Genomic DNA, 11,905 nt, shown 5'->3' on the forward strand with positions numbered 1-11,905 from the left:
GCGGGCTGTGGGGGAACACGAGGGAGACACGGGGCATGAGATGGGGGTGGGGGATAACAAAAGAGAGACACGGGGCATGAGCGGGGGGTGGGGGGCAACAGGAGAGAGACACGGGGCATGACCGGGGTGGGGGGCAAAAGAGAGAGACACGGGGCATTACCGAGGGGTGGGGGGCAACAGAAGAGAGACACGGGGCATGAGAGGAGGTGGGGGTAACAGGAGAGAGACACAGGGCATGAGCGGGGGGTGGGGGGCAACATGAGAGAGACACGGGGCATGAGCGGGGATGGGGGACAACAGCAGGGAGACACGTGGCATGACCGGGGGTGGGGGGGAACAGCAGGGAGACACGGGGCATGAACGGGGGTGGAGGGCAACAGAAGGGAGACACGGGGCATGACCGGGGGCTGGGGGGCAACAGAAGAGAGACATGGGGCATGAGAGGGGGTGGGGGGTAACAGGAGAGAGACACAGGGCATGAGAAGGGGGGGTGAGGTAACAGGAGAGAGACACGGGGCATGAGCAGGGGGGTGGGGGGAAACAGCAGGAAGACACGGGGCATGATCGGGGGGTGGCGGGCAACAGGAGAGAGACACGGGGCATGAGAGGGGGTGGGGGTAACAGGAGAGAGCCACGGGGCATGATCGGGGGGTGGCGGGCAACAGGAGAGAGACACGGGGCATGAGAGGGGGTGGGGGGTAACAGGAGAGAGACACAGGACATGAGCGGGGGGTGGGGGGCAACAGCAGGGAGACACAGGACATGAGCGGGGGTGGGGGCAACAGCAGGGAGACACGGGGCATGAGCGGGGGGTAGGGGAACACGAGGGAGACAAGGGGCATGGGGGCAACAGCAGGAAGACACGGGGCATGAGCGGGGGGTGGGGGGAACATGAGGGAGACACGGGGCATGAGAGGGGGGTGGGGGTAACAGGAGAGAGACACAGGGCATGAGCAGGGGGTGAGGGGCAACAGCAGGGAGACACGGGGCGTGAGCAGGGGGGCAACAGGAGAAAGACATGGGGCATGAGCGGGTGGTGGGGGGTAACAGGAGAGAAACGATGCATAAGCAGGTGGTGGGGGAACAGGATAGAGACACGGGGCATGATCAGGGGGCAACAGCAGGGAGACACGGGGCATGACTGGGGGGTGGGGGGCAAAAGGAGAGAGACACGGAGCATGAGCGGGGGGCAACAGCAGGGAGACACAGGGCATGAGCGGGGGGTGGGGAGCAACAGCAGGGAGACACGGGGCATGACCAGGGGGTGGGGGGTAACAGGAGAGAGACACGGGGCATGAGCGGGGGGTGGGGGGCAACAGGAGGGAGACACGGGGCATAAGAGGGGGTGGGGGTAACAGGAGAGAGACACGGGGCATGAGCGGGGGGTGGGAGGCAACAGCAGGGAGACACGGGGCATGAGCGGGGGGTCGGGGCAACAGCAGGGAGACACGGGGCATGAGCGGGGGTGGGGGAAACACGAGGGAGACACGGGGCATGAGAGGGGGCGGGGGGCAACAGCAGGGAGACACAGGGCATGACCAGGGGGTGGGGGGCAACAGCAGGGAGACACGGGGCATGAGCGGGGTTGGGGGGTAACAGGAGAGAGACACAGGGTATGACCGGGGGGTAGGGGGCAACAGCAGGGTGACATGAGCATGGCCGGGGGGTGGGGGGCAACAGGAGAGAGACACGGGGCATGAAAGGGGATGGGGGGTAACAGGAGAGAGACACGGGGCATGAGAGGGGGGTTGGGAGTAACAGGAGAGAGACACGGGGCATGAGCGGGTGGTGGGGGTAACAGGAGAGAAACAATGCATAAGCAGGTGGTGGGGGAACAGGAGAGAGACACGGGGCATGACTGGGGGGCAACAGCAGGGAGACACGGGGCATGACTGGGGGGTGGGGGGCAACAGGAGAGAGACACGGAGCATGAGCGGGGGGCAACAGCAGGGAGACAAAGGGCATGAGCGGGGGGTGGGGAGCAACAGCAGGGAGACACGGGGCATGAAAAGGGGGTGGAGGGTAACAGGAGCGAGACACGGGGCATGAGCGGGGGTGGGGGGCAACAGGAGGGAGACACGGGGCATAAGAGGCGGTGGGGGTAACAGGAGAGAGACACGGGGCATGAGCGGGGAGTGGGGGGCAACAGCAGGGAGACACGGGGCATGAGCTGGGGGTGGGGGCAACAGCAGGGAGCCACGGGGCATGAGCGGGGGGTGGAGGGAACACGAGGGAGACACGGGGCATGAGAGGGGGGTGGGGGGCAACAGCAGGGAGACACAGGGCATGACCAGGGGGTGGTGGGCAACAGCAGGGAGACACAGGGCATGAGCGGGGGTTGGGGGGTAACAGGAGAGAGACATGGGGTATGAGCGGGGGGTGGGGGGCAACAGCAGGGTGACACGAGCATGGCCGGGGGGTGGGAGGGCAACAGGAGAGAGACACGGGGCATGAGAGGGGGGTGGGGGGTAACAGGAGAGAGACAAAGGGCATGATTGGGGGATGGGGAGTAACAGGAGAGAGACACAGGGCATGAGAGGGGGTGGGAGGGTAACAGGAGAGAGACACAGGGCATGAGCGGGGGGTGGGGGGCAACAGCAGGGAGACACGGGGCATGAGTGGAGAGTGGGGGGCAACAGCAGGGAGACACGAGGCATGAGAGGAGGTGGGGGTTAACAGGAATGAGACACGGGGCATGAGCGGGGGGTGGGGGCAACAGGAGAGAGACACGGGGCATAAGCGTGGGGTGAGGGGCAAAAGCAGGGGGACATGGGGCATGAGCAGAGGGTGGGGGGTAACAGGAGAGAGACACAGGGCATGAGCAGGGGGTGGGGGAGAGAGACATGGGGCTTAAGCGGGGTGTGGGGGGCAACAGCAGGAAGATACGGGGCATGAGCGGGGGTGAGGGGCAACAGCAGGGAGACAAAGGGCATGAGCAGGGGGTGAGGGGCAACAGCAGGGAGACACGGGGCATGAGCGGGGGGGCAACAGGAGACAGACATGGGACATGAGCGGGGGGGTGGGAGGTAACAGGAGAACAGGAGAGAGACACGGGGCATGAGCGGGGGGTGCGGGGTAACAGGAGAGAGATGTGGGGCATGAGCGGTTGGTGGGGGGCAACAGCATGGAGACACGGGGCATGACCGGGAGGTGGGGGGCAACAGGAGAGAGACACGGGGCATGAGAAGGGGGTGGGGGGTAACTGGAGAGAGACACAGGGCATGAGAGGGGGTGGGGGTAACAGGAGAGAGACACGGGGCATGAGCCGGGGGGACAACAGCAGGGAGACACGGGGCATGAGCGGAGGGTGGGGGACAACAGCAGGGAGACACGGGGCATGAGCGGGGGATGGGGGGAACATGAGGGAGACACGGGGCATGAGCGGGGGTTAGGGGGTAACAGGAGAGAGACACGGGGCATGAGCGGGGGGCAACAGCAGGGAGACACGAGGCATGAGCAGGGGGTGGGGGGCAACAGGAGAGAGACACAGGACATGAGCGGGGGTGGGGGCAACAAGAGGGAGACACGGGGCATGAGCGGGGGGTGGAGGCAACAGCAGGGAGACATGGGGCATGAGCGGGGGGTGGGGGGTAACAGGAGAGAGACATGGGGCATGAGCTGGGCGTGGGGGGCAACAGGAGGGAGACACGGGGCATGAGCGGGGGGTGTGGGGGACAGGAGGGGGACACAGGGCATGAGCGGGGGGTGGGGGGGAACTCGAGGGAGACATGGGGCATGACCGGGGGTGGGGGGAACAGGAGAGAGACACGGGGCATGAGCGGGGGGTGGGGGGCAACAGCAGAGAGACATGGGGCATGAGCGGGGTGGGGGCAACAGGTGAGAGACACAGGGCATGAGCGGTGGGTGGGGGGCAACAGCAGGGAAACACGGGACATGACCAGGGGGTGGGGGGCAACAGGAGAGAGACACAGCGCATGAGAGGGGGGTGGGGGTAACAGGAGAGAGACACGGGGCATGAGCGGGGGGTGGGGGGCAACAGCAGGGAGACACGGGGCATGACTGGGGGGTAGGGGGTAACAGGAGAGAGACATGGGGCATGAGCGGGGGTGGGGGCCAACAGCAGGGAGACACGGGGCATGACCGGGGGGTGGGGGGCAACAGGATAGAGACATGGGGCATGAGAGGGGTGCGGGGGGTAACGAGAGAGACACGGGGCATTAGCCGGGGCTGGGGGGCAACAGCAGGGAGACATGGGGCATGACCGGGAGGTGGGGGTAACACGAGAGAGACACGGGGCATGAACGGGGGGAGGGGGGCAACAGCAGAGAGACACGGGGCATGAGAGGGGCGTGGGGGGTAATAGGAGAGAGACACGGGCATAAGATGGGGTGGGGGGGCAACAGCAGGGAGACATGGGGCATGAGCGGGGGTGGGGGGAACACGAGGGAGACACGGGGCATGAGAGGGACATGGGGGGTAACAGGAGAGACACGGGGTATGAGCGGGGGTTGGGGGGCAACAGCAGGGAGACACGGGGCATGACCGGGGGTGGGAGGAAACAGCAGGGAGACACGGGGCATGAGCGGGGGGGAGGGGTAACAGGAGAGAGACACGGGGCATTAGCTGGGGGTGGGGGGTAACATAGAGAGACACAGCGTATGAGAGGGTGGTGGGGGGGTAACAGGAAAGAGACACGGGGCATGAGCAGAGGGTGGGGGCAACAGCCGCAAGACACAGGGCATGAGAGGGAGGTGGGGGGTAACAGGAGAGAGACACAGGGCATGAGCTGAGCAGGGGGTGGGGGGTAACAGGAGAGAGACACAGGGCATGAGCGGGGGGTGGCAGGCAACAGGAGAGAGACACGGGGCATGAGCGGGGGGTAGGGGGTAACAGGAGAGAGACACGGGGCATGAGCGGGGTGGGTGGCAATAGCAGGGAGACACGGGGATTGAGCGGGGGTGCGGGGCACCAGCAGGGAGACATGGGGCATGACTGGGGGTGGGGGGAACAGGAGAGAGACACAGGGCATGAGCAGGGGGTGGGGGAGAGAGACATGGGGCTTAAGCGGGGGGTGGGAGGCAACAGCAGGAAGATACGGGGCATGAGCGGGGGTGAGGGGCAACAGCAGGGAGACGCGGGGCATGAGCAGGGGGTGAGGGGCAACAGCAGGGAGACACGGGGCATGAGCGGGGGGGCAACAGGAGACAGACATGGGGCATGAGCGGGGGGGTGGGAGGTAACAGGAGAACAGGAGAGAGACACAGGGCATGAGCGGGGGGTTCGGGGTAACAGGAGAGAGACACGGGGCATGAGCAGGGGGGACAACAGCAGGGAGACGTGGGGCATGAGCGGTTGGTGGGGGGCAACAGCATGGAGACACGGGGCATGACCGCGAGGTGGGGGGCAACAGGAGAGAGACATGGGGCATGAGAAGGGGTGGGGGGTAACAGGAGAGAGACACGGGGCATGAGAGGGGGTGGGGGTAACAGGAGAGAGACACGGGGCATGAGCAGGGGGGACAACAGCAGGGAGACACGGGGCATGAGCGGAGGGTGGGGGGCAACAGCAGGGAGACACGGGGCATGAGCGGGGGATGGGGGGAACATGAGGGAGACACGGGGCATGAGCGGGGGTTAGGGGGTAACAGGAAAGAGACACGGGGCATGAGCGGGTAGGCAACAGCAGGGAGACACGAGGCATGAGCAGGGGGTGGGGGGCAACAGGAGAGAGACACAGGACATGAGCGGGGGTGGGGCAACAAGAGGGAGACACGGGGCATGAGCGGGGGGTGGGGGCAACAGCAGGGAGACATGGGGCATGAGCGGGGGGTGGGGGGGTAACAGGAGAGAGACATGGGGCATGAGCTGGGGGTGGGGGGCAACAGGAGGGAAACACGGGGCATGAGCGGGGGGTGTGGAGGACAGCAGGGAGACACGGGGCATGAGCGGGGGGTGGGGGGGAACTCGAGGGAGACATGGGGCATGACCGGGGGTGGGGGGAACAGGAGAGAGACACGGGGCATGAGCGGGGGGTGGGGGGCAACAGCAGAGAGACATGGGGCATGAGCGGGGGTGGGGGCAACAGGTGAGAGACACAGGGCATGAGCGGTGGGTGGGGGGCAACAGCAGGGAGACACGGGACATGACCAGGGGGTGGGGGGCAACAGTAAAGAGACACAGCGCATGAGAGGGTGGTGGGGGTAACAGGAGAGAGACACGGGGCATGAGCGGGGGGTGGGGGCAACAGCAGGGAGACACGGGGCATGACTGGGGGGTGGGGGGTAACAGGAGAGAGACATGGGGCATGAGCGGGGGGTGGGGGCCAACAGCAGGGAGACACGGGGCATGACTGGGGGTGGGGGGCAACAGGATAGAGACATGGGGCATGAGAGGGGGGTGGGGGGTAACAGGAGAGAGACACGGGGCATTAGCCGGGGCTGGGGGGCAACAGCAGGGAGACATGGGGCATGACCTGGAGGTGGGGGTAACACGAGAGAGACACGGGGCATGAGCGGGGGGTGGGGGGCAACAGCAGGGAGACACGGGGCATGACCAGGGGTTGGGTGGCAACAGGAGAGAGACACGGGGCATGAGAGGGGTGTGGGGGGTAATAGGAGAGAGACACGGGCATAAGATGGGGTGGGGGGCAACAGCAGGGAGACATGGGGCATGAGCAGGGGTGGGGGGAACACGAGGGAGACACGGGGCATGAGAGGGACGTGGGGGGTAACAGGAGAGACACGGGGTATGAGCAGGGGGTGGGGGGCAACAGCAGGGAGACACGGGGCATGACCGGGGGGTGGGAGGAAACAGCAGGGAGACATGGGGCATGAGCGGGGGGTGAGGGGTAACAGGAGAGAGACACGGGGCATTAGCTGGGGGTGGGGGGGCAACAGCAGGGAGACACAGGGCATGAGAGGGGGTGGGGGGTAACAGGAGAGAGACACGGGGCATGAGAGGGGAGTGGGGGTAACATAGAGAGACACAGGGTACGGGAGGGGGGTGGGGGGGTAACAGGAAAGAGACACGGGGCATGAGCAGAGGGTGGGGGCAACAGCCGCAAGACACAGGGCATGAGAGGGAGGTGGGGGGTAACAGGAGCGAGACACAGGGCATGAGCGGGAGGTGGGGGCAACAGGAGAGAGACACGGGGCATGAGCTTAGCGGGGGGTGAGGGGTAACAGGAGAGAGACACAGGGCATGAGCGGGGGGTGGCAGGCAACAGGAGAGAGACACGGGGCATGAGCGGGGGGTAGGGGGTAACAGGAGAGAGACAGGGGGCATGAGCGGGGGTGGGGGGCAATAGCAGGGAGACACAGGGATTGAGCGGGGGTGCGGGGCACCAGCAGGGAGACATGGGGCATGACCGGGGGTGGGGGGAACAGGAGAGAAACACAGGGCATGAGCGCAGGGTGGGGGGCAACAGCAGAGAGACACGGGGCATGACCGGGGGTGGGGGGCAACAGGAGAGAGACATAGGGCATGAGATGGGGGTGGGGGGCAATAGCGGGAGACACGGGGCATGAGCGGAGAGTGGGGACAACAGCAGGAAGACACTGGGCATGAGAGGGGGTTGGGGGGTAACAGGAGAGAGACATGGGGCATGGGCGGGGGTGGGGGCAACAGGAGAGAAACACAGGGCATGAGCGGGGGGTGGGAGTAACAGGAGAGAGACACGGGGCATGAGCGGGGGGTGGGGGGCAACAGGAGAGAGACACGGGGCATGAGCGAGGGTGGGGGGTAACAGGAGAGAAACAGTGGGCATGAGTGGGGGTGGGGGGCAATAGCAGGGAGACACAGGGTATGAGCGGGGGTGAGGGGCAAAAGCACTGAGACATGGGGCATGACCGGGGGTGGGGGGAACAGGAGACAGACACGGGGCATGAGCGGGGGTGGGGGGCAACAGCAGAGAGACACGGGGCATGTCCGGGGGTGGGGGGAACAGGAGAGAGACACGGGGCATGAGCGGGGGTGGGGGGCAACAGCAGAGAGACACGGGGCATGTCCGGGGGTGGGGGGAAACAGGAGAGAGACACGGGGCATGAGCGGGGGTGTGGGGCAACAGCCGGGAGACACGGGACATGACCAGGGGGTGGGGGACAACAGGAGAGAGACACGGCGCATGAGAGGGGGTGGGGGGTAACAGGAGAGAGACACGGGGCATGAGCAGGGGGTGGGGGGCAACAGCAGGGAGACACGGGCATGAGCGGGGCGTGGGGGGAACAGGAGAGAGACACGGGGCATGAGCGGGGATGGGGGACAACAGCATGAAGACACGTGGCATGACCGGGGGTGGGGGGGAACAGCAGGGAGACACGGGGCATGAACGGGGGTGGGGGGCAACAGAAGGGAGACACGGGGCATGACCGGGGGCTGGGGAGCAACAGAAGAGAGACATGGGGCATGAGAGGGGGTGGGGGGTAACAGGAGAGAGACACGGGGCATGAGAAGGGTGGTGGGGTAACAGGAGAGAGACACGGGGCATGAGCAGGGGGGTGGGGGGAAACAGCAGGAAGACACAGGGCATGATCGGGGGGTGGGGGGCAACAGGAGAGAGACACGGGGCATGAGATGGGGGTGGGGGTAACAGGAGAGAGCCACGGGGCATGAGATGGGGGTGGGGGGTAACAGGAGAGAGACACAGGACATGAGCGGGGGGCAACAGCAGGGAGACACAGGACATGAGCGGGGGTGGGGGCAACAGCAGGGAGACACGGGGCATGAGCAGGGGGTGGGGGGCAACAGCAAGGAGACACGGGCATGACCAGGGGGTGGGGGGCAACAGGAGAGAGACATAGGGCATGAGCGGGGGTGGGGGGTAACAGGAGAGAGGCACAGGGCATGACTGGGGGATGGGGCAACAGCAGGGAGACACGGGGCATGAGCGGGGCATGGGGGGCAACAGCAGGGAGACACGGGGCATGAGCAGGGGGTGGGGGGTAACAGGAGAGAGACACGGGGCATGACTGGGGGGTGGGGGGCAACAGCAGGGAGACATGGGGCATGAGCGGGCTGTGGGGGAACACGAGGGAGACACGGGGCATGAGATGGGGGTGGGGGATAACAAAAGAGAGACACGGGGCCTGAGCGGGGGGTGGGGAGCAACAGGAGAGAGACACCGGGCATGACCGGGGTGGGGGGCAAAAGAGAGAGACACGGGGCATGACCGAGGGGTGGGGGGCAACAGGAGAGAGACACGGGGCATGAGAGGAGGTGGGGGTAACAGGAGAGAGACACAGGGCATGAGCGGGGGGTGGGGGGCAACATGAGAGAGACACGGGGCATGAGCGGGGATGGGGGACAACAGCAGGGAGACACGTGGCATGACCGGGGGTGGGGGGGAACAGCAGGGAGACACGGGGCATGAACGGGGGTGGAGGGCAACAGAAGGGAGACACAGGGCATGACCGGGGGCTGGGGGGCAACAGAAGAGAGACATGGGGCATGAGAGGGGGTGGGGGGTAACAGGAGAGAGACACAGGGCATGAGAAGGGGGGGTGGGGTAACAGGAGAGAGACACGGGGCATGAGCAGGGGGGTGGGGGGAAACAGCAGGAAGACACGGGGCATGATCGGGGGGTGGCGGGCAACAGGAGAGAGACACGGGGCATGAGAGGGGGTGGGGGTAACAGGAGAGAGCCACGGGGCATGAGATGGGGGTGGGGGGTAACAGGAGAGAGACACAGGACATGAGCGGGGGGTGGGGGGCAACAGCAGGGAGACACAGGACATGAGCGGGGGTGGGGGCAACAGCAGGGAGACACGGGGCATGAGCGGGGGGTAGGGGAACACGAGGGAGACAAGGGGCATGGGGGCAACAGCAGGAAGACACGGGGCATGAGCGGGGGGTGGGGGGAACATGAGGGAGACACGGGGCATGAGAGGGGGGTGGGGGTAACAGGAGAGAGACACAGGGCATGAGCAGGGGGTGAGGGGCAACAGCAGGGAGACACGGGGCGTGAGCAGGGGGGCAACAGGAGAAAGACATGGGGCATGAGCGGGTGGTGGGGGGTAACAGGAGAGAAACGATGCATAAGCAGGTGGTGGGGGAACAGGATAGAGACACGGGGCATGATCAGGGGGCAACAGCAGGGAGACACGGGGCATGACTGGGGGGTGGAGGGCAAAAGGAGAGAGACACGGAGCATGAGCGGGGGGCAACAGCAGGGAGACACAGGGCATGAGCGGGGGTGGGGAGCAACAGCAGGGAGACACGGGGCATGACCAGGGGGTGGGGGGTAACAGGAGAGAGACACAGGGCATGAGCGGGGGGTGGGGGGCAACAGGAGGGAGACACGGGGCATAAGAGGGGTGGGGGTAACAGGAGAGAGACACAGGGCATGAGCGGGGGGTGGGAGGCAACAGCAGGGAGACACGGGGCATGAGCGGGGGGTGGGGGCAACAGCAGGGAGACACGGGGCATGAGCGGGGGTGGGGGGAACACGAGGGAGACACGGGGCATGAGAGGGGGCGGGGGGCAACAGCAGGGAGACACAGGGCATGACCAGGGGGTGGGGGGCAACAGCAGGGAGACACGGGGCATGAGCGGGGTTGGGGGGTAACAGGAGAGAGACACGGGGTGTGACCGGGGGTAGGGGGCAACAGCAGGGTGACATGAGCATGGCCGGGGGGTGGGGGGCAACAGGAGAGAGACACGGGGCATGAGAGGGGGGTGGGGGGTAACAGGAGAGAGACACGGGGCATGAGAGGGGGGTTGGGAGTAACAGGAGAGAGACACGGGGCATGAGCGGGTGGTGGGGGTAACAGGAGAGAAACAATGCATAAGCAGGTGGTGGGGGAACAGGAGAGAGACACGGGGCATGACCGGGGGGCAACAGCAGGGAGACACGGGGCATGACTGGGGGGTGGGGGGCAACAGGAGAGAGACACGGAGCATGAGCGGGGAGCAACAGCAGGGAGACACGGGGCATGACCAGGGGGTGGAGGGTAACAGGAGCGAGACACGGGGCATGAGCGGGGGTGGGGGGCAACAGGAGGGAGACACGGGGCATAAGAGGTGGTGGGGGTAACAGGAGAGAGACACGGGGCATGAGCGGGGAGTGGGGGGCAACAGCAGGGAGACACGGGGCATGAGCTGGGGGTGGGGGCAACAGCAGGGAGCCACGGGGCATGAGCGGGGGGTGGAGGGAACACGAGGGAGACACGGGGCATGAGAGGGGGGTGGGGGGCAACAGCAGGGAGACACAGGGCATGACCAGGGGGTGGGGGGCAACAGCAGGGAGACACAGGGCATGAGCGGGGGTTGGGGGGTAACAGGAGAGGACATGGGGTATGAGCGGGGGGTGGGGGGCAACAGCAGGGTGACACGAGCATGGCCGGGGGGTGGGAGGGCAACAGGAGAGAGACACGGGGCATGAGAGGGGGGTGGGGGGTAACAGGAGAGAGACAAAGGGCATGATTGGGGGATGGGGAGTAACAGGAGAGAGACACAGGGCATGAGAGGGGGTGGGAGGGTAACAGGAGAGAGACACAGGGCATGAGCGGGGGGTGGGGGGCGGGCAACAGCAGGGAGACACGGGGCATGAGTGGAGAGTGGGGGGCAACAGCAGGGAGACACGAGGCATGAGAGGAGGTGGGGGTTAACAGGAATGAGACACGGGGCATGAGTGGGGGGTGGGGGCAACAGGAGAGAGACACGGGGCATAAGCGTGGGGTGAGGGGCAAAAGCAGGGGGACATGGGGCATGAGCAGAGGGTGGGGGGTAACAGGAGAGAGACACAGGGCATGAGCAGGGGGTGGGGGAGCGAGACATGGGGCTTAAGCGGGGGGTGGGGGGCAACAGCAGGAAGATACGGGGCATGAGCGGGGGTGAGGGGCAACAGCAGGGAGACACGGGGCATGAGCAGGGGGTGAGGGGCAACAGCAGGGAGACACGGGGCATGAGCGGGGGGGCAACAGGAGACAGACATGGGGCATGAGCGGGGG

Source organism: Ambystoma mexicanum, chromosome 8 (assembly GCF_040938575.1).
Source record: "Ambystoma mexicanum isolate Mex_15411 chromosome 8, UKY_AmexF1_1, whole genome shotgun sequence".
In the NCBI taxonomy this organism is placed as follows: Eukaryota; Metazoa; Chordata; class Amphibia; order Caudata; family Ambystomatidae; genus Ambystoma; species Ambystoma mexicanum.